The 25,307-nt window shown below is 41.6% G+C and overlaps 1 protein-coding gene and 1 long non-coding RNA gene across 5 annotated transcripts in view; one reads left to right on the forward strand and one right to left on the reverse strand.

Annotated features, from left to right (window-relative positions):
- Window positions 1–22,756, reverse strand: part of LOC135274013 (uncharacterized) — a 141,931-nt gene extending 119,175 nt beyond the window's left edge. For 2 of the 4 annotated variants that reach the window (XR_010341808.1, XR_010341805.1), the window contains exons 1-2: window positions 22,703–22,756; window positions 17,359–17,411 (exon numbers count right to left, since the gene is read on the reverse strand). This is a non-coding gene — a long non-coding RNA (uncharacterized LOC135274013). Of the gene's footprint in view, window positions 1–17,358; window positions 17,412–20,865; window positions 20,954–22,702 lie in introns of those variants that run through there. The other 2 variants (XR_010341806.1, XR_010341807.1) reach the window with 1 other exon arrangement.
- The window catches only part of LOC105722660 (core histone macro-H2A.2), a 59,277-nt gene continuing 54,254 nt past the window's right edge, over window positions 20,285–25,307 (forward strand). Inside the window, exon 1 of the mRNA XM_021676346.2 lies at window positions 20,285–20,718. The gene's annotated coding sequence lies outside the window, so the exon portion shown is untranslated. The remainder of the gene's footprint in view (window positions 20,719–25,307) is intronic.

A 25,307-nucleotide genomic window follows, 5' to 3' on the forward strand; every position in this document is an offset into this window, starting at 1 on the left:
TTTGGTTGGTTTTTAAGATGGAGTCTCGCTCCAGGTTCCAGCGATTCTCCTGCCTCAGCCTCCCAAGTAGCTGGGATTACAGGCACACACCACCACGCCTGGCTAATTTTTTGTACTAAGTAGAAACAGGGTTTCTCCATGTTGCCCAGGCTGATCTTGAACTCCTGAGCTCAGGCACCAACCACCTTGGTTTCCCAAATGTATTTTCTTTTCAAAGAAAAAACGTACGTACACATACATATAACATCTTAGTTCTGTTCACTAAAGGAGCCTGAAGATGATGACCAACCTAATAGCGCTGATTACCCCTAGCACCCAGATTTGTTGAAATACTATTTTCCACTAAATAAAGCTAAGACCTCTTGGGGAAATTGTTGATTCCTGATATGGGGCAGAAAATATGGAAGATGGGCCTGGAGCATCTTCTTATATTGGATAAGAGGGAGTTACCAAGTTACTAAGGTGTAACAAGAACTCAGTGTCAACTTGAAGAGGTTCCCGTCACCCAGAGATGGGACAATTTGAGCTTCTAAAGGATAATAATTGCAATTGATTAAAACCCATCAATCAATTAGTTAATAATGATATTTAAAATGATTTTTAAAAAACTAATGGGTAATCTTGAGAGACTGATATGAAACCAATTCATTTTCTTAAATGGAGCATTTATTCTGCCTTTCCGTATAAACCGTACCACGGGTAATCAAATACTAACGAGGATATGTGTCTCTTTATAAAGGTACTCTATCTAATAAATGAAAAAATTTAAAAATTCAAATACCATCATTTTGCACTCCCCAATGAATTAATAAATGTAGGCATGTAGAATTAATGGCTGCTAGTATTACAAAAAGAGAGACAATCAGAAATTATATGCCTCCTGATGAAAGAGCACAGCAGCCCTGCAGTCCTGCCAAAGGTATTGAACCCAAGTCTGATCAAACCTCTGAATTCAGCTGCTCATTTGCAAGAAATACAAAAGACTGGAACAATGTGTTGAACTGCACCACAAATGTGCATCAGCAAATTCCAGACAGTGGGAAACTATAGGTCAAACGGTACATAATTCTTCAATAGATAAAATGAAAGAAAAACAAAGGGGTGGAGAAGGATTCTGTATATTGAGAGACTTAAAAGATATATAATAATTTTTAGTAGGCAAGACTAAACCATAGAGTCTAAAAATGTACACTGAGGTGATAAAATTACAAAGAAAGCCGGGTGTGGTGGCTCACGCCTGTAATCCCAGCACTTTGGGAGGCCGAGGCAGGTGAATCACCTGAGGTTAGGAGTTCAAAACTGGCCTGACCAACATGGCAAAACCCCATCTCTACTAAAAATACAAAAATTAGCCAGGCGCAGTGGTGGACGCCTGTAATCCCAGCTACTTGGAAGGCTGAGGCAGAATTGCTTAAACCCGGGAGGTGGAGGTTGAGATGAGCCAAGACTGCACCACTGCACTCCAGCCTGGCTGACAGAGCAAGACTCTGTCTCAGGAAAAAAAAAAAAAAAAAAAAAAAAAAAAAAACTATAAAGTGACATAAGGAAGTAATCACTGTAAAAGTCAGGATAAAGACTTCTACTTCTGATAAGGATGTAACACGAGGACCAGATTACTCTCCTGCCCAAAAGAACTAAAATACTAGATCAAATATGTGGAAAAAACCACAAATCTCTGTTTTCAGACATTGGGTATCTGGCTTCAAATAAGTGATCCCTGAGAGAGGGGTAACAAATGATGTGAGTTCTAAAATTGCTCCAGCTTACTCCCTGGAGAGAATATTCAGGCCAGAACACAGAGAAGGGGGACCCAACAGTCTCCCTGAGTTGAGAAGGCAAAGCTGGGAGTTCATGGAGGTCCTGTGGCTAGGGTCCACCAAGCAAAGTACTGGTGAGGAGAGAGGTGCCCAGAGAGAGCTCCAGAGATGTGCATGGGGCACCCATTGAGTATTCATCAGCTCGTGTCTGTAAGGAAACTACACAAAGCTTGGAAAAGAATCACTCAAAATAAGAAAGATAAACATTTCTGGAGCTTGCACAGAACCAGAAAAAGTCCATAGTCTTATCTACCAAGGTGGACAACCTCAAAATTCATGAGGCATTGAGTAGTGAGGCAAAATCAGCCCTAGAACAAAGGCTGGTCTGATACCCCTAACAAAGCTTAAAACCAAGCATCAAAATAATTAAACTGTTTCCATAATGAGTAGATAGAGAAAATGACACCAAAACATGATAGAATTAGAAGATAAGGACATAAAACAATTATAATTATAGTCCATATATTCAATGAGGCAGAAGGAAGATTGAGCATATAGAGATATGAAAGATAAACCTTTTATAAAGTTCCAAATGAATTTCTAGAGATGAAAACTACAACATAAGAGATTTTTAAAACATTTTTTAAAGAAATAATGGCTGAAATTTTTTCAAGTTTGGTCACAATACTGAACTCACAAATCCAAAAAGCTCAATGAACCCAAAGCACAAGAAACTCTGCCAAGGCATATCATAGTCAAATTGCTTAACACCAGTGAGAGAGATAAAATGTTATACAAGGAAAAGAAACAAAGATAAGAATACAACTGACTTCTTGATAATAAATATATCTTGAAAATAATACAACCCAGCAGACAATGAAACAACAATTTTTAAGTACTAGAGGAGGAAAAAAAACTATCATCCTGTAATTTTATACCCAGCAAAAATCTTACAAAAACAAAAGTGAAATAAAGACTTTTTCAGGTATAGAAAACTGTAGCTATAGACCTGCACTTCAGGAAATGTTAAAGTCCTTCTGGCACAAATACAGTTATAACAGAAATCTGATCAATACAAAGAAATGAAGACCACTAGAAACAGTTAATACGTGGGTAAACATAAAAGTGGTTTTTAAAAATCTCTTTAAGAGATAAGTGACAGTTTAAAGAAAAAATAATAACAATGTATGACAGGGCCTATAACATATGTAGAAGTTATAAATGATAAAATGTTAACCTATGATAAAAGTCAAAGCAGTGATTACTTGTGTGGGAAGTCAGATGGTTTGAGCTGGTGATAGGGCAGATTCAGGACTTCCTGGAATGGTTGACAACATTCTATTTCTTTATGTGGGTGTTGGTTACAAATGTGTTCACCTTGTGGGTATTGGTTACAAGTGTGTTCATCTTGTGATAACTCATGTTAAGCCATACTTTTTTTGTGAACTATATAGATGTGTAAAAAAAAAATACAGAAAGGATATGAAATAAGATTAACAGTAGTTATTACATGGGTATTGAGACTGAGGATGAAGACTACTTTTCTATTTTCTCCAAAATGCCTATATAAATATTATTGACTCTTGTAATGAGGAAAAATAAGTAAAAACAAATATTCTCAATGAAAATACTTTCATTGTATATGTTTCCCTGGGAACAAAATTTATACCTTTGCATTCACTTCACTACCTTGGCTTCTTTGCTTTCATTTTTACATCAGTCCTTCCCATCCCTAACAGCATTGTTCTGTGGTATGTGCTAGCAACTAGAATTTAGGAACTTATGGGCGTTTCTTTTTAATTGTGTACAGTAGGCACAGTAGCTTATGCCTCTAATTTCAGCACCTTGGGAAGCCAAGGTGGGAAGATCACTTGAAGCCAGAACTTTGAGACCAGCCTGGGCAACAAATGAGACCCCATCTCTACAAAAAATAAAAATATTGGCTGGGTGCGGTGGCTCATGCCTGTAATCCCAGCACTCTGGGAGACCGAGGCAGGCAGATCACTTGAGGTCAGGAATTCAAGACCAGCCTGGCCAACATGGGGAAACCCCGTCTCTACTAAAAAATATATTAAAAATTAGCTGGACATGGTGGTGCATGTCTGTAATCCTAGCTACTCGGGAGGCTGAGGCAGGAGAATTTCTTGAACCTGGGAGGTGGAGATTGTAGTAAACCGAGATTGCACCACTGCACTCCAGCCTGAGTAACACAGTGAGACTCCATCTCAAAAAATAAAAATAAAAATATTAGCCAGATGCAGTAGTACATGCTTGTAGTCTCAGTTTCTCAGGAGGCTGAGTTAAGATCGCTTGATCCCAGGAACTCAAGGTTGCAGAGAGCTATGATTGCACCACTGCACTCCAGCCTGGGCAACAGAGCAAGACCTTATCTCTAAAATAATAATAATAATAATTAAATAATTAAAATTTTATGTACCGAATCAAAATAAAAGCAGCTACAATTACACTTTTAAAGAACTTCTTGTTCTAGCTGATAATAATCTTTAGCAGAGAGATGGGAGGTGAAGAACAGTTATCTCAAAGCCAGAGTTTGCAATCTGCTACCCTGGAGATTTCTTTGGGAGACTGCATGGTTCAGAGGATCTTGTGATTGTTTTGTTAGCAAGGAGGTGCTGCATTTACAAATGCTGTAGAAACAGCCCTGTTTTTTAATATTCTAAACAGAAATATAGAGTGCCTCTAAATTTCATCTGACAGAAACCTTATGCCTACATTAGCTGTATCCAAAAATAAGAACAAGCCTAAATGAAGACTGCCACAAACCTTTAGCATCAGCAAAAGGCTGAATCTCAAAGGAGGGAATATCACCACAAGGAAAATACCAGGTTTAACTAGAAATCAGAGGACCTGATAAAGACATAGCCTACTGCATGATTAATTCCTCAGAGAGCAAGCAGGAAAGTGAAAAATATACCATGAATATCCATTGTTTGTGAATGGCTAGGGTTGGGTCAAGTAAGGCTAGCCATATAGAATACCAGCCCTGTTATAGTTCCCAAAAAAACACCACATGCATTCTAAAGATTAGCAAAGGGAGAGGGGGGTAAGAATGCCTCGCTTGATTATTGATTTTTTTTTTAATTTACAAATGTGAAAAGAAGTGTAGTATGGTACATGGGATGTCACGTATTCTAAGTATATATAATTCAAGGTCTCTTTCATGTTAACAAAATTCAAAAATTAGGATTTTATCTAACCTTTAAACAGTATAAGAAAATTTTAGGCTGGTGCAGTGGCTAACACCTATAATCCCAGCACTTTGGGAGGCTGAAGCAGAAGGATCTCTTGAAGCCAGGAGTTTGAGACTAGCCTGGGCAACAAAGCAAGACCCTATCTCTACAAATAAAGAAAGAAACAATAAATTAAAAAAATAAAATTGAAAATAGTTCCAAAAGAGGCATTGGGGGGCTATTAATTTAACTGAATCATTAATAGATATAACCATTTTAAGGGTATATCGGTGTGAGCTAAAGCTTATCTGGATGTTCATTCTGCTTGGAAAGTAGAAACATGTACACGTGAGAGTTACTTTAAGAGTTTATTCTAAAAAGAAAAAATCTGATGGGTGAACATTTGCTTCTTTGGGTTATGGGCCACAATATCCCCAACATAATTTTCCTGAAAAATGACTATATCGGTTTCCAGAACAAACATATACATCACTGCAACACTTTGTATTAACATATGCAGTGCTTTAAGCCAACTCAAAGATGTATAATGTAGAACCGGAATCATTTCCCAGACAGAGGACCACTAGCAATAACCCTTAATAGCCCAGGATCTCCAGGGGCACATTTAAAGCAGGATTCCTAGAGGCTGCATTTCGGCAGCCACTGTGGAATGAAATAAACACTGGAGCAGAGCAGGAAGTCCCGCTGTTCAGCACTAGCTGGTTTCAAGCCAATGGTTCCTAATCTCAATGAGCAGCAGCTGTCATAGCCATTCTTCAGGGATGTCTTTTTGAAAGTTCTTAAAGAACTTAATTGTGACCTTCCCCTCTGGCTCTAAGTAAGGTTCTTCTTGCTCACCTGGCATATAATGGGAAACATTCAATTTCATGATCAGCAACACAAAACGAAGTGAAGAATACTCTCATGAAATGAGCTAGAAGAAATGAACAATCAGAGAGACAGGCAGCACACCTCCTGACAAAACCTGACGCAAGGGACGGCTGCTGCAACCTTGTACAGATAACTCATCAGCTCATCAGTAAATCTACTTAACATGCCTCTTGGAAGAGTATTGTCTTAGTCCTTTTGAGCAGCTATAACAAAATGCACTCATCCCTTGATATCCATGGCGGACTGGTTCCAGAACCTCCTGTGGATACCAAAACTTGGTGCTGCTCAAGTCCCTGCTATAAAATGGTATAGTATTTGCATATAGCCTACACACATCCTTTCATGTAATTTAAATTGTCTCTAGATTACTTATAAAACCAAATACAATTTAAATGCTATGTAAATGGTCATGATACTGTGTTGTCTAGGGAATAATGACAAGAAAATTCTGTACATGTTCAGTACAGATGCAACCATTTTTCCAAATATTTTTGATCCATGGTTACTTGAATCCACAGATGCAGAATCCACAGATATGGGGGCATGACTGTACCTTAGACTAGGTAATTTATAAACAATAGAAATGTATTGTTCACAGTTCTGGAGGCTAGGATGTCTAATATCAAGGTGCCACAAGCTTCAGTGTCTGGTGAGGGCTTACTCATCAGAGATAGCACCTTCTTGCTGCATCCTCATATGGCAGAAGACAAGCTTCCTCCAGCCTTCTTCATTAGGGCACTAATCCCATTGATGAGGGCTCCATCCTTATGATCTAATCACCTCCTAAAAACCCCACCTCTTTTAGTACTATTGCATTGGAGGTTAGGTTTCAACATATGAATTCTGGGGAATACAAACATTCGGACCACAGCAAGTACCTTTTTATGAAAATAAGCCTGTGTAAATAAGGCAATTGGGCTGTGTTAACTTCTCAACATAAAGCACAATTGCAAAAATTCTTAGTTGAATCACTTTGGAGTCTATTCACAATTTCCCATATTAAGTCCTCAGCCTGCCATTCCAAAGATACCTTCTTGTGAACCCATTCTCAGGCACTGAACAAACTGCTAGGCTGGCATACCGGCCACACCCCCACCTGGACAACTTCCAGCCTCTGACTCATCCTGCCTTCTCCCATCTCCACCTACTGAAATCCCATGCAGCCTTCCACATTCAACTTGAATGCCATTCTCTTCATGGAATTTTCTATCAAAGGGGCTGGGGGACAAAGAAGAAAGAGGGATGAGAGCCAGGGAGAGATTTGCTACCACTTGATGGTTTTAACTTTGCAAAGGCAGCAAGAAACACAGGGGCTTGAATTTGAAAACCAACATTGTTGAGATTTTCCAACAGTGGCATAGGCACTAAAAAAGCAGTGAAAGCTCAGCCAGTGAGGTGTTAAAACAGAGGAGGGTGACCATCTTTCCAGGTTATCACAGATGGAATTTCCACACTGGGTAGGGGTTAAACTGGATGACCCTACATCCCTTCCATGACTCTAAGTTGTCATGGCCAAGGTTTCAAAACAGTAAGTTTCAAGTTAGAGGCAAATTTTGTTGAAGGTCCAGTTTATGATTCCCTAATCTTACCTGCCGATTTTCATGATAAATTTTTTATTTAAAAAGAAATACAGCCTGTAGCCTAGCCACTCGGGAGGCTGAGGTGGGAGAATAGCTTGAGCCCAGGAATTCGAGGCTGCAGTGAGCCACGATTGCACCACTGCACTCTATCATGGGGCAACATAACAAGACTCTGTCTCTTAAAAAAATGTTTTTAAGTAATATAAACCATTTTATAAAAGGTGAAGAGAAAGCAACATAGCAGCATAAAGTCAGCCTGCACATGGATATGAATCATTGTCTTAGACAAATCACATAACCACTGCAGGTCTCACTTTCCTCCCTGTAAAGTGGTCTTAATAACAGAACATCATAAGGGATTGATGTAAGAAGTATATAAGCTAATATACATAAAGCAGTTAGTGCGGTATACAGCATACAGCAAGTATGCAATAACAACTTATAACATCAGCATCACTACCATTATTAAAGTGCTTTGCAGGTCCTGACACATGGAGCATGTATAATAAATAACAGCTATCAATATTTTTTATTTTGTTTTCTTTTTTTTTATAGAGATGGGGTTTCCCTGTGTTGCCCTGGCTTACCTCGAACTTCTGAACTCAAGTGATCTATTCACCTCAGCTTCTCAAAGTGCTGGAATTACAGGCATGAGCCACTGCACCCGGCCCATCAGTATTTTTATAATACATGTAAGTTTATATATTAAATGCCATTCATTTTAAGTAAAATAAATATCATTCATTTTAATGATTAATTTTAGATTCATTGTAAAGCAAATATTTAAAGACATTATTACAAAAGCAGAATTTGGTATACAACCCCCCTCTGGTTAAGAGATAGCTATTATCATTTTATAGATAATAAAACTCAGACTCAGAGAGAGTCTATTAGTTGCCCAAGGTCACACAGTGGAAGAGCCAAAACTACAACTGAGTCTTTAGTTTCTAAGCTCATTCTTCCTTCCATGAACCATGCAAATAAAACTAAAATAAATTGGAAGTATGGGAGCATGTCAAGAGCTCACCTATTCATCCAACTGAGAGACGTGTTTCTTCCTCCACTGTTTATCATTTCGGAGGCTTTTATTTTCCTTATGTGAAAAAGACAAGAAATGTTTATTCTACATGTAATGAAGGATCTCCTCCAGTAAACCATGGCAGATTAATCTCATGTAATGGATTAGTCAGGTTGCAGATTCTACTGATAATGAATGAAATAAAATTGAGTTGTACTTCTCTTCCATATGACAAGAAGCATTAGAAGGCCAAGGTGGCCAGGCACAGTGGTTCACACTTGTAATCCCAGCACTTTGGGAGGCAGGGTGGGAGAATTGCTGGAGGCCAGGAGGTCTAGGGCAGCCTGAACAACATAGCAAGACGCTATCTCTTTAAAAAAAAAAAAAAGTCAAGGCCAGTAGGGTACCCCCTCAATGTTGAAAACTCATAATCCTACCCTTTTGGTGCTCAGCCTTCCCAGGATGCCATTCTCTTCTGCATGGTTGAGGCTAGCTCACCTCTATTGTCATATTCCTCTTGCCTTTAAGAGCATGATTTGGGGCCAGTCGCGGTGGCTCATGCCTATAATCCCATCACTTTGGGAGGCCAAGGCAGGCAAATTGCTCGAACCCAGGAGACCAAGGTTGCAGTGAGTTGAGATTGCACCACTGCACTCCAGCTTGGGTGACAGAAGGAGACTTGTCTCAAAAAACAAACAAACAACTAATATAAGCAACATTTCACTGTAGCAAGCTGTGAAAGGATATGCTGCCAGGAATGAAGGAAAGAAAGATGTCAGTTGTTTGGGATAAGGAATGAGGGTGGCTCCTCAAATCTCCAGGTCCTCACAGGAGGTATGCTCAAGGTGGTGAAGACCTTCTACTTGCCTACAGTGACATCCTGCAGGAAGCCTAAAGGGGCACTTGCAATGTCTCTCCTGCTTCTAGTCTGGTCACCCTGAAACTTCAACATCATTACTATACATGATTGCAAAACCACCTTGCGTAAGTTGCAGGATCTAACATCTAGGTCAGGGGTACAATTTCATACCACACCACAGCTCCATCTTGCTACACTGTTCACAGTTATATCGAAAATGACAGGCATCACCCATGCACAGTTGTATGGCAGCAGTGTAGCAATATTACTAGGCAAAGTTATCTCTAGCATTACATGGCCTGGGAGGTTGTGAACAGGATTTGCCAAAAAGCACAAAGACAGTTAAGCCATAGGGCAGAAAAGGCAATTATTATTTTCAGGAAAAACAAATGTTGGACAAAATGGGAAGTATAGTATACTACATGGCCATGCCTATGGTCCCAGCTACTCAGGGGGCTGAGGTGGGAGGATCACTTGAGTCCAGGAGGTCAAAGCTGCAGTGAGCCATGATCATGCCACTGCATTCCAGCCTGGGTGACAAAGCAAGACCCTGTCTCCAAAAATAATTAAAAATTAATTAAAAATAGAAAAAAAAACAAATAATATTTGATGACACATAAATATTAGGTAAAATTCACATTTTATTTTTAAAAATTTAATATACAAAATTCATTACTGGTCAACATTAATAGATGAACATTTATGATCAGTTTTGATGATAGTGAACACTAAATTTGACTTCTAATTAAGAGATATGTTATACCAAATTTCCTGACTGATCAACAATAATGAACATTTCTGATCAGTTTTGATGATAGCAAACAATAAATTTGACTTCCAATTAAGAAAAATGCTATAACCCCTAAAATAGGACTCCATTCTTCTCATTAATAGGCCTGTATAACAAAAAAAATTGTACTCATTATTATTATTATATTTAGAATTTTATTAATCAAAATGGTAAAATGGTAGAAATTTTTCTTCTCTTGTAATAGAAGAACTTACATAATTTTGCCTCTTGGCTCACAAGTCTAAAATATTCACAATCTGGCCCTTTATGGAAAAAATTCATCCATCTCTGCTGTAAAGGGAGGAATGAAGTTTCTCAGAGCACATAACAAAGGAACTAGGGCTCTGCCAGTAAGAATGGGAGCCTGGAAAGGCTAGGCATGATGGCTCATGCCTGTAATCCTAGCACTCTGGGAGGCCGAGGCAGGTGGATCACCTGAAGTCAAGTGTTCGAACCAGCCTGGCCAGTATGGCAAAACCCCATCTCTACTAAAAATACAAAAATTTGCTGGGCGTGATGGTGTGCGCCTGTTGTTGCAGCTACTTGGGAGGCTGAGGCAGGAGAATCACTTGAACACAGAAGGAGGTTGCAGTGAGGCACTGCACTCCAGCCTGGGTGACAGAGTAAGACTCCTTCTCAAACACACACACACACACACACACACACACACACACACACACACACACACAATGGGAGCCTGGGGAAAGACAAGAAGATGGAATGATTAGCTACCTCAAGTAGTGGAAATCCCTTTAAGAACCTGCCAAAAGAAAGCATAAGATGGATCTTTTCAACAGAAATCCACATATACTCAATATTTCAGACACTTAGTATCTTCCAAAAGTCCTAACAGATCTCAGTGGACCTTTAAGTGTCCAAGAGCCCTAATAATGGGAAGGAAGGAAGGAAGGAAGGAAGGAAGGAAGGAAGGAGGGAGGGAGGGAGGGAGGGAGGGAGGGAGGGAGGGAGGGAGGGAGGGAGGGAGGGAAAGGAGGGAGGCAGGGACCTATATGGTAGCAAAGGTGTGAATGGCTGAGCTTCCTTTAATGTGAACTCTCTCCTCTCTCATCTGAATACTCTTCCCGAACCCAAATAAAACCAAAAGACCAATTCTGTGAGGTGGGCAGTGGTGTGTGGAGGCCCAGGAATAGAGATAGAAAATCCTGTATGAAAAGTAGAAACAGGGTGGAGGTAGAGAAGTTGCTGAGACCCATATCTGCAGTAAATATGGAGAAGCCACAGCTGAATGGCTGCAGGAAGCCATTAGCTGCCTCCCATCCCCATTATTTCTGAAACCCATGCTCCCAGGGTGCCTTAGCCACATCAATCTCCTGTCCCTGCAGCTCCAGGGCAGTGAATGCCCTGGCTTACCACCCTCAGATCCCCCAAGGGCTGAGCTGAGGCCCAGACCCCAGATAGAAAGGTTGGCAGCCCAAACTAGAGAGCAGTACTCCAGATACAGATGACCCTGCCTGTGAACCCCATGCTTCAAAGGTCCCAGGTAGACATGACTTTGGATGTGATCCCAGCCAGCATCCATCACATCATTTCTGACGCTTTTTGCAGCAGGGAGCTTGGGGGCCCACAGGCTTAGTCCAACTGTCCTGAGACTTGTCCATAAAATGGGCATCCTGGACAGTGCTACTTCATCTCTGGCACCACTACTGGGAGGCATTTTTGAAAAATAAAGCAGAATTGCACTTGGGCATTCACAAAGATGTATTAGGAAGAAAGGAAGGGTCCTCTTATCTTGAGAACTATAAGCCTGAGACCTAAAACGTATTTCAGTATCAGCTGTGTCCCTGGGTGGCGCCTCATATGAGCTTCAATTTATGCCATGGGTTGGCAGGTACTTGGCAGGATTTCTAGATCTGGACATGGAGATTTTTCATTTTGCATCCCTGGCAGGAGATCCCACACCATACCTTCACCAAGTACTCTGAGCCTCTCTATCCACTCTTTTGCCTGAGACCTCACAGAAAGGAAGTAAATATGCTGTCTTAGAATCTGTCTCTTGAGGGATTCAAATCTTAAGACTCCCCCAAAATCCCCCAGAGAAGAAAAATAAGACCTCTGTTCACAGGGAGAAATATGGGAGAAAAATATGCGCTCAGAACATAGAAGAAACTGCGAACTTTGGTCACCTTAAAAAGGACAACTGGCTGCCTGGGAGACTGATATAGTTTGGATATTTGTCCCTTCCCAAATCTCATGTTGAACTGTAATCCCCAGTGCAAGAGGTGGGACCTGGTGAGAGGTGTTTGGGCCTTAGGGCAGGTCCTTCATGGCCTGGTGCTGTCTTCAAGATAGTGAGTGAGTTCTCATGAGATCTGGTCGTTTACAAGTGTGTGGCACCTCCCCACCCTCTCTTGCTCCTGCTTTTGCCATGTGATACATGAGCGCCTGCTTCACCTTCTGCCAGGAGTGAAAGCTCCCTGAGGCCTTCCCAGAAGCAAAGCGATGTGGGCTCCATGCTTGTATAGCCTGTAGAACCATGAGCCAGTTAAATCTTTTATTTTTTATTTTACCTTAAGTTCTGGGATACATGTGTAGAACATGCAGGTTTGTTCCATAGGTATACATGTGCCATGGTGGTTTGCTGCACCTATCAACTTGCCCTCTAGGTTTTAAGCTCCAAATGCATTAGGTATTTATCCTAATGCTCTCCCTCTCCTCTCCCCTCTCCCATTCCCCAACAGGCCCTGGTGTTTGATGTTCCCCTCCCTATGTCCAGGTGTTATTGTTCAACTCCCATTTATGAGTGAGAACATGCAGTATTTGGATTTCTGTTCCCGTGTTAGTTTGCTGAGAATGATGGCTTCCAGCTTCATCCATGTCACTGCAAAGGACGTGAACTCATTCTTTTTTATGGCTGCATAGCATTCCAGGGTGTATATGTGCCACACTTTCTTTATCTAGTCTATCATTGATGGGCATTTGGGTTGGTTCCAAATCTTTGCTATTATAAATACTGCAATCTCTTTTCTTTATAAATTACCCATCCTCAGGTATTTCTTAATAGCAATCCAAGAATGACCTAATACAGAGACATAAGAGAAAGAGCCCCTTGGACTGTCTACCTTTGTACCATGTTCAAGTATTACTTATGTTTTTAAATATTTTAAAGGCAAAAATAAATAAAAAGCAAATATAATAAAACATCTAAGGAAGAAACCGGGTTTAGCTGGTCTTAAGAATGCTTCAGAAAAGCAAAGTGTAAAAATAAGTGTTAACAAAGATGCTTGGAGAGAACTACTGACTCTTGTTAACCACTTTTCATGACAACTGCAAGGGGATTTGTCCACCTATCACCAAGCCCTGAGTTATCAGGTAGACTGCAAGTTTCCAGAGAGAAGAAAGCATGGGTTTTTGTACCTCTCCTGTGACCTAGCCAAGCCTCTGGAAGAGAATATGTACTGGAGAAATATTAAGTCCCATTCAAAAACAAATATTCCAAAATAAATAATTAAATACTTAGTACAGTAAACTAATCTTTAACAAAAGTGCCCAGAATACACAATGAGGGGAAGGACAATCTCTTCAATAAATGGTGTAGGAAAAACTGGATATCCACATGCAAAAGAATGAAATTGAGCTTCTATCTTACACCACTCACAAAAATTAACTTGAAATAGATTAAAGACTTATATGTAAGACCTGAACTGTAAACATGTAGAATAATCCTAGGAAAAAGCTCCTTGAACACATGTATAAGAAATGATTTTTTTGGATATAACCCCAAAAGCAGAGGCAACAAAAAATAAATAAACAAATGGAATGGCATCAAACTAAAAATCTTCTGCACAGCAAAGGAACAATCAACAAAATGAAAAGGTAACTTATGAAATGGGGAAAATATTTGCAAACCATATATCTCATTAGGATTTAATATCCAAAATAATCAGGAACTTTTCATACAACTCAATAGCAAACAAACAAACAAACAAACAAAAAACCTCATTTAAAAAGGGGCAAATGACCTGAATAGACATTGTTCCAAAGAGGGACAAATGGCCAACAGGTACATGAAAGGTGCTTAGCATCGCTAGTTGTCAGGGAAATGCCGATCAAAACTACAAAGAGATACCACCTCACATCTGTTAGGCTAGTGGTTATCAAAAAGACAAGATTAAAAGCATTGACAAGGATATGGAGAAAAGGGACCCTGTATGCTATTGGTGAAAATGAAATTTGATAGGGCCAGAATAGAAGACAGTATGGAGGTTCCCCAAAATATTGAAAATAGAACTATCTTATGGTCTAGCAACCCATCCTCTGGGTGTATACCCTAACAAAGTGAAAACAGTAGCTTCAGATTATATCTGCACTTCTATGGTCATTGCCACATTATTCACTATAGCCAGGACATAGGAACAACTTCAGTGTCCAATGATGAATTAATGGATTAAAAAAATGTGTGTGTGGGTGTGTGGGTGTATGTGTGTGTGGTTATATTAGGTTGGTGCAAAAGTAATTGCAGTTTTTGCCATTATATAGTCATTAAAAAGAAGGAAATCCTGCCATTGGTGACAACACGGATGGACTTGAGAGCATTATGCTAAGTGAAACAAGTCAGATAGGAAAGAGAAATGTATAAGCTCACTCACATGTGGAATCTAGAAAGGTCAAATTCAAAGAAACAGAGTAGAATGGTGGTTTCCAAGCGCTGGGAATTGAGGGAAATGAAAAGATGTTGGTCAAAGAGAAAAAACTTTCAGTTATAAGAGGAACATGTTCTGGGGATCTAATGTACAACATGGTGACTAGAGTTAATAATATCGTATGGTATACTTGAAGTTTGCTGAGAGAGTAGGTCTTAAATGTCCTCAACACACACACACAATGGTAACTATGTAAAGCAACCAATGTGTTAATGATTGTGACAATCATTTCACAACATATATGTATATGAAAGCATCGCACTGTATCCCTTAAATGCGTACAGTTGTCCCTCAGTATCCACAGGGGATTGGTTCCAGAAACTTCTGCAGACACCAAATCCGAGGATGCTCAAGTCTCTTATATAAAATGGTCTGTATTTGCATGTAACCTATGCCCATCTTCCCATATACTTTAAATTATCTCTTGATTACTTATAATACCTAATATAATGCAAATTGTATGTAAATAGCTGTAATACTGTATTGTTTAGGGAATAATGACAAGGAAAAAGTCCCTTACAAGTTCAGCACAGATGCAACTATTACAGGCCTAACTACATTTTCAAACCATGGTTGGTTGAATCCATGGATACAAAACGCATAGATATAGAGGGTATACTATACAATTTTATCTGTCAATTATACCTCAATAAAGCTGGGGGTGGGATTCCAGGAATAAATAGATAGTTTGAGTATCTCCTTTGTGGCAGGGGTTGGGGGCTAGGGAGAGGTGGAGATAGGGCAGGGAGCCTTCCCTTCTTTTCCATTTCTATTTCTCCTAGCCTAAAATCTTCTTTTCTTTTAGTATTGATAGAAAATTCTAATTTTTAATGAGGGCCATCCGTGTGCCTAAAGTAGCCATGGTCATTGAAGAGTGATTTGTCCCCTTGTCCTCCAGAAAATAATCAAAAGCTTGAGATCAACTCCATGGGCTCATATCTACCCAATCAGAACAGTAAGTTATCACAGAGCCACAGCTCTATGAATGCTTTACTTAGATTTTTTTTCCCCAGAAGAAACACGTTTCTCATGCAGCAATCTTAATAAATGCAAGTGGGCTCCATTTCTTGGCTTTGAAGTAATGAAAAATTAATTACCATACTTTACAAGTAATAGTTTCCACTCGCGGCACTCCTTTAGAAGTAAATATATCATAAATAGTTACTATTATACCAATGGCTGGTGGATCGGGCAGCCTGTCGTCCATAAATCTTTTTTCAACAGACATGTTATTTCTTCTGGGGGAACAAACAGATTTGTTTTAGATCAGAGAGTCAACTGACAGATGGCCTTTGTAAAAACACACCATTTGTATAAATAAATTATAGTTTCACTATGGTATTCTGCATTTGTGGATTTGGAAAATCAATGCCCCCATTCTCCAGACTGGGCCTAAACTGTAAAGAGCAATTTTGTTTAGGTGTGAGGTCACATTGCACAGATCTGCCAACACAGATGCTAAAGTCCAAACTCTCTGGATGCTTGCTGCCACTTCCCATCACAATTGTTGCAAAGAACTCTGCCTGGAGGTAACAGGATGATCTCCCAGAGAACTCCATTACCAATCAGAGCAAGTTACCAACTGGCACACTCCCCTTAGCCCTGGGCTCTGTTTCCATTAAATGTAATGACACCACGTGCCTTATTTTCCTAACCACAACTTTGCATAATTGGGGCTGACAGTGTATTTGCCTTAAAAACCTGAAACACTTCATTTTCTTTTACAATATAGTTCATCGGTTAAATGCTAAACGTTCGGTAAATTCCTTTAAAATCCAAACCAGTCCTTACTCTGAGCAAACTGGAATCTCAGTCATTACTCATTTTACAAAGTATACACATGTAACATATGCATCAAATATTTCTTGATTCATATATAAATGTATATACCTAAGTATGCATCTAAACACACACATACCCACTCAAGAAAATCCCCTTTCCCAGAACCAAATGGTCAGGTCTTAGTATCAAAAAAGACATAGTTTGTTATTGTTTTTAAGAACCAGGACTAGTAAAATGTTTCTTTTGTTAGGAGACCAAGACATTCATTTTATCGAGAAATTCTAAGTGCAGTCTTTGTTGGCCTAATGACTGCCTGTGTGTCCTTTCTTTAAGGACATTATTTCCCCTCCACACATGATTAAGATCCTAAAGTCATCAGTTGTGATCAAGGAAATAGAAGTTTCACATCAATCATGTTCACTATTCAAAATATAACAACAGAAAGACTTTACAAGTTTCCAGTTTAAAAAAAAAATTGTGTGTCAAATTGCCTAGCATGTTCCTAGCTATAAGGTACCTTTTGGAAGCTGTGTTTATCCTTTCCCATGGTGGAATACTGTTTAGCCTGGTGCTTTGTCTGCATTCATAACCTCAAGCTCCCACGTTGCTATTTAGGTTATACCAGTTGGTGCCTTGATAAAATTAATACAGTGTCTAGAGTTCCTAACTTACATCCAAAGAAGGACATAAACCAATGATTTCCATCTGTTTCTATGATACTCCCAGGGAATCTCAGGTTATTTCAAAGAAGATCTGAAATTTCCAAATAAAATCAATTCAGATCTACAAATCTTACACATATACTTAACATACAGACATAAATACATACCTGCATGCATGTAGTACTTCTAGAAGAGGCAAAGTCAGGAAATTACTAAGATCCTAGAAGAGTAAAATGATCACAAATTATAATATGCATCATAAACTAGTTTATAACTAATCATGGAAAATAAAAGTTCACTGAATTTATATAACATCACAAATTTGGGTCATGAAAAAGAAAAAGGTTTTGGGGGCAAATCAATGAAGCTATTTTTGAAATAGATGATTTTGTGGATAAATTACTAGCAACCCAAAAGGACACAAATCTGGTTGGATGACGATACTTTTGATTTTTTTTTCATCTCTAAATTATGCTACATGCCTGTCTCTAAATGGAGAAGCACTTCATCCTGCATCTCAATAAAATTATTAAAGACATCTTTGTTGTACTGGAGCCAGCTCACAATCAATACCTGTATTCATAATATTATGCACACATACAGGTCAAGGGTTAAGAAAATGTTTTCAGTGCAACTGTAATCAACCAACCCTCCTGTAATTAGGCTGTTTGCTGACTCCTTGAGGACATTTATTGGGAGGGGCCCGAGGGGCTCCCCCACTTAGACTCAGATCATGTGACTGAGTGCAAAATTCCTTTGCTTAAAGCAAATGCACTTCACCACCTTCAGATTAAGGCATTGATTAAGGGCATGGACCTGCCACTTCCTGACTCTATAACTGTGGGAAAGTTTCTCATCCACTCCCTGCCTCAGTTAGTCTGTAAAAAGGAGAAAATAGTGCTTATCCCATACAAGTGTTGAAAGGGTTAAGTAAGTTAGTAAGGATAAAGTGCTTAGTACAGTGCACGTAGTAAACATTCAGTAAGTGTAAGGTCTTATCATCCTTTATTATTCAGCTTGTCAGGATTCCCCAAGCTACAGCCACTGCAGAACTCTAGATTACTCATCAACTTATGATCATGTTGACTACTTTAAATGTATTTTAATTTTATATAATATTATATGACACCATCTCAGTGTCAAATTTTTATGTGTTAAATGTTCAGTATTAAACATACATAATTCAATTAGATCTGCATATTAAGTGGCATATTTGTCCCTTGTACATCCTGAAAAGTTTGGAATTGGTAGAAGCTGCATTGACTGGGTATCTAGACATGCATTGGAGGATCTCCCACTAATGTCCTGCGTGGCCATGGCTAAGTCACTTCACCCATCCAAATACCAGATTTCTTCCTACAACAAAGGTTTGGACTAGGTGAATTCTAAGACCCTTTTATTCTAAGAACCAGAGTATTATGAAGCTGACACTCTCCTTGATTTTCTGAGTTGTGACAGCATCATCTGTCTGAAGAAACCAACCAGTATGAAATGGGAGAATCTTGACTGGTAAATTTCCTAGGTTCGGCTTCTCTCAGGATAGCACATAACAAAATGCTAGGATGAATTGTTATATAAAATTCACATAAAAATGACCACATATGCCACTTTTATTGGGAAATTACAGGGAGAATGTGAATCTAATATCTACTGATGAATTATTCAACTATATTTCAGTCAGCCTGGCTGACTGGATGACAGAGTACGGGTATTTTTCAAGCACTCGCAGAAAACTCCTGAACTCTCTTGAATGTTGGCCTGAAGGTTATTTCTGGTGAAGAATAGACACCTGAATGTATAAGAAGAGAGATAGGCACTTTCTCTAGGAGTGGGAAAGGACATCATTATGGGATGTTCCAGGGCACCATGTGAAACCCTTTAAACATACATCTTGGGGAAAGAGGACCATCCTGACTGGATATCCGACCTGGAAAATACCTTCCAAGACAAAGAACCGGGAGTCATACACAGAGGGTGTGAAAGGCATAGGAAAAGAGTAAAGGAAGCCCCAAGAAACAGAGACTGTTGAGTCTAGAGGAGTTTGAGAAGCCATAGGAGACTGAAATAGAGTTTTATTTATATGCTGATGATATACGCATGATTTGTAGGAAGTCAGAGAGAAAGATGGCTGATTTCTCAGCAAACACACTTTAAAACGCACATGTTCTAAACCTAACTCGCTATCTATAAATGCCAGCAATAACCATGATTAACTAGTGGGTGATGGGCATGGGTTCTTCCCACTCAGGCACTGGGAGGCTTTCAGTCACCCCAAAGTCCTCGCTGCCTAAATAGCTACAGGTTTGTACCAGCAAATATACACAAATGTTACCAAATGTAACAGCTTTAAAAATCATCCATTTGGCCAAGGCTGGAGAATTCTGTTTTCACCGGTTTCTCTTTTTGGCAGAGATCAAAATGTTGCCTCTCACAATCCTTTGACTGAAGGAGAAATCAGAGGAATCCTGGATGGTCCACAGCAAGTTAGCATTTCCCACTGAAATAAACACATTCTTTTGACTCCCCTCCAGCCATGGAGCCCTGGCCAACATCTCACAATACAAAGCCGAGACTGGCTTCCAGTAGGAGCACAGGAACCGCTAATCCCCGTTATCACACCGGATAGTATCCACCACACCCCCATAAAGATGCATTTTCTAGAAACTGATAAAAACTGGTCCTGAAGACAACAGCCTCGCGCTCATCTAAATACCCGTTGGGATATTACAAATTAACACCCTGTAAAGCAACCCAATTAAAAATTATGCCCATACACACAGTCTCATCCACCAAAACATACATCTGCCTCTCCAAATATTATGCAACACTGGATTCTAAATCGGTCTTAATTTCTAAAAAGCCTACAGGCATGGATATAAATTCTCAGTTCTTGTGGCTGTGGCCGCCCTATGCTCTCTTCCCAGTGGTGGACACAAACATTAATGTACTTGTTATTATTTAAGGACATAAAAATATAGAAGGTGGCATTTTTCGCTTTCCCCTTCTAAGGCTCTCCCCAGAGCTGTCAGATGAACGCCCACGCCACCTTCTCCCACCAAAGGTGGATCCTGCTAACAGGAGACTGGATCGTGAACATAGCGCGTCTGTGCCCAGCTCTGGGGAAAGCTTCATCTTAGCAAGCGGCCCTCCTCGCTTCCCACAGATCGGCCAAGTACGGGGAGGCCGCGCGGTTTCACCATTAATGCTCCTGAAGGACAATAGCTCATCAAGCCCCACCGAAAGCCCCGGACCCGTCGCGGAGCCTGGGCTGGCGGGGGATGAGGCTGAGCGACTCCTCCTAGAGGTGGTTATGTGGAGAAGGAGCAATCCCTTCTCCCTCCTCCTCCTCCCCCCCGCTACTATCCGCGGCCCAGAGAACTGCCGCTTGCCGCCATTGACACGCACAGATAGAACCCAAAGAAAGGCAAAGAGTCCTGCCCGGCACCGGCGCCGCGCGGGCCGAACCTGCGCCCGGGGAGGGGCGCGCAGAGGGCACCGGGCGCCCGAAGCAGGCGGCGCAGCACCAGGTGAGCCCGCCATGGCTATGGCATTATTGTTTGGGGGCTCCGGGGTCTGGAAACAAAACGCGCCACCGGGGCAGTGCAGGGGCCAGAGAGAACCACCCCTGCCTCTCCCCCGAGCCCCTGCGGGCGCACCCCCGATAGCCGACCCACCTCCTGCAAAAACAAATTTGTAAATCCATGCGCCCAACTTGCTGCTTTGGGAGATTAAAGGGGGGCTGCTAAAGAAGTGGTCAAATTCCTGAGGCCAGCGAGGGGCCGGGGGCATCGAGGGCAATGAGGAAGGGAAGGAGGAGGGACGCTGGGCTCAGCGGCTGGCCCCGGGCGAGGCTGGACCCGGAGGAAGCTAAGGGCTCCTGGGAATGCGGAGTTTGGGGCGCAGGAGCAGGAGGAGAGAGGAGCCCGGCCGCCGAGGGGCACTGGGCGAGGGGTGAGGGGCTGCGCAGGGCCCGAGGGAGCCCGGGGAAGGCCGCTCGGGAGCCTTAGAGGGTGCCCAGGCAGGGCGCCGGCGGCTCCGGGCTGACAATGGAGGGGGCGCGGAGCAGCCGGGCGGAGGGAAGGGACCCGGGTCCGAGGGAGGGCAGCCCGGGGAAGGTCAGGCCGGGGACGCCGGGCGGTGGGGCGAGGTCCGGGGGCTGCTGCGCCTACACCCTCACGCTGCGGGCGGGCGTGCGCCCCGGGGCCAGCGCGGAAGAGGGTGCGGGGCCGGGCACTCCCCTCCGGTTCCCTTTCCGGGGCGCCCGGTGCCGACGCGCGCTGCGCTTTCACCGGGAAATGGCGGCCCCGCCGTGGCTCGCCCGGGTAGTCTGGCTCTCGCTTTGCGCGGGAAAAAATAATAATAATAAAAATAAGGGAAAAGGGAATAAAAGTAAACTGGCTGCGGCGCTGGAAAGGGCTCTGCCGGGATCCGGGCGCCGTGCGTCTCGCTGGCGGGGCGCGGCGGGTGGGGACCAGCCCTGCCTCCCTCCCGCAGCTTCCAGCCTGCAGCCCCGGTGCACCCCAGCCCGGGCAGCCCACCCCTGATCACCCGTGGGTGTCCTCCCCCGCCTTTCCTCAGGGGGGCGCCCTCGGCTCCTGCCCTCTTTGTTCCTTACAACAATGGCCAAAGGGGCATTGGTTCCCAAGGGCCAAATGAGCCTCCTCCAGGAGTTTCCCGTCGCCTGCAAGGGGCCACCATGGGCCTGACTGAGGCCTGATCCTTGCCTGGGTTTTTTGGCAACGGCCCTGGATGAGTGAAGGGAAGAAAGGGGCCAGAAGAAATGGGCTGAGAAACCAAAAGCGCGGGGCCCTGAGTGTTTGAGGGGGTGCGATGGGGAGCCGCAGCTCCGCAGCCCTGATTATAAGGCCAGTTCACCTATCACAGCAGTGCTGGGACAGAAGTGACCATCCAGCCTCTGTCCAGCTCAGGGAAATTCAAAACAAGAGCCCAGTTCTAAGCCCCACAGACCCGGGGATCCCCTAGGGACAGTCAATCCACCACCAAATGGTTTCCTCACTTTTCTCATTTGTGTTTTGAAATCCAATTGTCCCCTCCCTGGGTTCCACAGTTGCTACTGAAACGGTTCAATAGGTGAGAGAAAAAGAAAGCATTACTAAGATCGAGAAACGTGTCTTCGTCTGTGATATTCTGAACCACAAACTAAGCTACATAATTCTCAATCCGTTTTAAAACTCTTCGTATTTTCAAACTAAATGTTCAGAGCTCCAAGATTTGGAAACATGCTGGTGATTTTTAGAATTATTTTAGCCTAAGATTATCATATAAATATATGAGGTGCTTCGCGGTGGAAAACTTTGAGTTGCATAATTCACATCTTCATAACCCCTCTTTCCTGTAGCCAAATTTCCTTTTAAAATATGCCCAGTTCTCCTCTTGTCCCGTTTTTCCTACCCTACCATAGTTACACCTCACCTGGATCCGTTAATTAATCGTCAAACTTTGCACATTATTAGTGGTTTCCTCTAATCAAAACTCCATAAAAGAAATTACCTCTTTGGATCCAGAATGCCCCAAGCACTCTGACCCTACTCACTCTCCATTCCATCCTCTGTCTGGTTCCCAGGGTTTTTAAGGCGCCTCTGGTCTGCCGTTTCCCAGTGGGTGGGACACCCTGCTAGCTATTGTCTGAAACCACCACATCTGTTTTCACTGCCTCCTGCCAGCAGAACAGGAGGTGAGACCTGTCTTAGGCAACTTTAAATGAAAGATATCTGTAATTTGTTCAGGGGAGGGATGTGCAAAAATTCAGCCAACTTTCTTAAGAATGTTTTTCAACCTTAAGAAATAGCCTCCAAGTTAGATGCAGTCTTGGTAAATGGAAAGTATGTTGCACAGAGATTAACAAAGAACTCGTGGTTAGAGAACATTTCAACAAACACTTACTGAGCTCCAATTCTTTTGTTGTTTGTTTTGTTGTTATTGTTTTGAGATGGGGGTGTCTTGCTATATTGCTCAGACTGGTCTCAAACTCCTGGGTTCAAGGGATCCTCCTGTCTCAGACTTGAGTATACACCAATTCTTAAACATCTCTAGATAGGGAAAGAAATGAAATAAAATATGAGGGAGTCACGGGCCCCTCTCTCATAAAGGTTACAACCCCAAGCCGAGGAGATAAAATATACATGCAGGTAAAACAAGGTAAAAAGTGATTTTGGCAAGCTAGTGGGAAAACCGGTAGTCTCCTATACTGCTGACTGATGTGTAAATTGATATAACCAATTGGGAGGGCAGTTTGGCACTATAAAATTAATAATATGCACATTCTGTGACCCAGCATTCCATTTCTCGGTATGTCACCCAAAGGAGGAGGCATACACGAGCTCAGCATGTATAAGGGTGTTCCTTGCAATTTTGGTAGTTCTGAAGTAGAAAACAGCCTAACAGCCATCAACAGGGAATGGCTAAACTCTGGTGCATCTGTCTTCTAGAATATTAGGCAGCAGTTCAAAAGAATGAAGCAGATCTATATGTATCAAAACAGAAAAAGATCACCAAGATAGACTATTAATGAAAAAAGCAAATTTGCAGAATAGTACATACTATACGGTACTATTGCTATAAAAACAAAATAAAATTATAAATTTCTACAAGTAAAAATGCATACAAAATGGACAGAAAAAGTGTAGAAGATGCCCATTAAAAGAGACAAGAACTAGAGGAATTGTCAGGAAGGGCTTTAGCCATATCTTTAATACCCATCCATAACCATTGTTATAACATTTGAAGTTCTATAATTTGTTTTTTTGTTTGTTTTGTTTTGTTGAGATGGAGTCTCGCTCTGTTCCCCAGGCTGGAGTGCAGTGGCGCAGTCTCAGCTCACTGCAACCTCTGTCTCCTGCCTCAGTCTCCCCAGTAGCTGGGACTACAGGCTTGTGCCACCAGTTCCGGCTTATTTTTTGTATTTTAGTAGAGATGGGTTTTCACCATGTTGCCAGGATAGCCCTGAACTCCTGAGCTCAGGCAATCTGCCCACCTCAGCCTCCCAAAGTGCTGGGATTACAGGCGTGTGCCACCGTGCCCAGCCAAGTTCTGTAATTTGAATTAATGTATGTCTTGCTTGGATAACTAATACAAGTAATAATTTAAAAGTGATTGATAATACGTAATGAAAGTCACAAAAACATTACTACAACAATTTGTAAAGGGAGAAGAGAGTTTTGGACTTGAAGGGAGGGTGTTGGGCTAGGCTTCGTAGGGAACGTGGCAGGATTTGGATGCAGAAGGGTGAGGGAGCCAGGCAAGCGGAAGGAAGCTTGATGTCGATCCTGTGTTCCAGCTAGTCCTCTTTCTTTAACATGATTATGAGATTCTCTTGCAAGGCTGAGAGTCCCTGCCTGGCCCACCCTGCCAAGGTTCAGTTTGAAGGGCGAACAAAAAGAACCCTCACAATGTTTTTTTATTGCATGAGTCTGTGCCTATCTTAAATTAGATATTTAGAAGAAAGAAAAAAACAAACCAGTGGAGAAATATGTGAGTTCTACTATGGTATTGGAAGATCATGTTTTTAAAAGGAATATAGTGAAAGCTTGAAGATATAATTTTTTCCCCAATATACACTGGGATGTATATTGGGAATCAGATTGGAGGAAAAGATAAGTCTTTGGGAGGATAATTTTTTTCCCCAAAAAAAAATCACAAAAGGGACTTTGTAAAACAAAATATTTAAGGCTGGTTTCATTTATTCATACCCTTATTGAAGGAATATTTATTGAATATGAATGTGACCTAACACTAAATGCTAGGTGGCATCTGGGGGTAAAACATGAAACAGCATGTCGGAAGTACAGCTCAGTTGCAGCAATTGGGGTAAGGGGGCTGTTTCTAGTCTGGTCTCACAGTCCATGGACAAGTAATTCAATGAGCACACTCCCTTCCAAGCCATTCCTTTCGTTGTAGCTATATTTGGGGGGTGGGAGAGTGCTAAATGATTGATCACTCAAGTCCCTTTCAGTTTTAGGTATGATTTTGTGAAATCCTGTGATTTCCAACATTGCAATGACTATGAATTACCAGGCAGATGGAATTTGGAGAATACAGGATTAGACCGAGGGGATCTGAAAGTGCCCAGCCTTGGGAAAAACAAAACTATTTGCCA

The sequence above is a fragment of the Aotus nancymaae genome, unplaced genomic scaffold (assembly GCF_030222135.1).
Source record: "Aotus nancymaae isolate 86718 unplaced genomic scaffold, 86718_ANA_hifiasm-v0.15.2.pri h1tg000010l, whole genome shotgun sequence".
In the NCBI taxonomy this organism is placed as follows: domain Eukaryota; kingdom Metazoa; phylum Chordata; class Mammalia; order Primates; family Aotidae; genus Aotus; species Aotus nancymaae.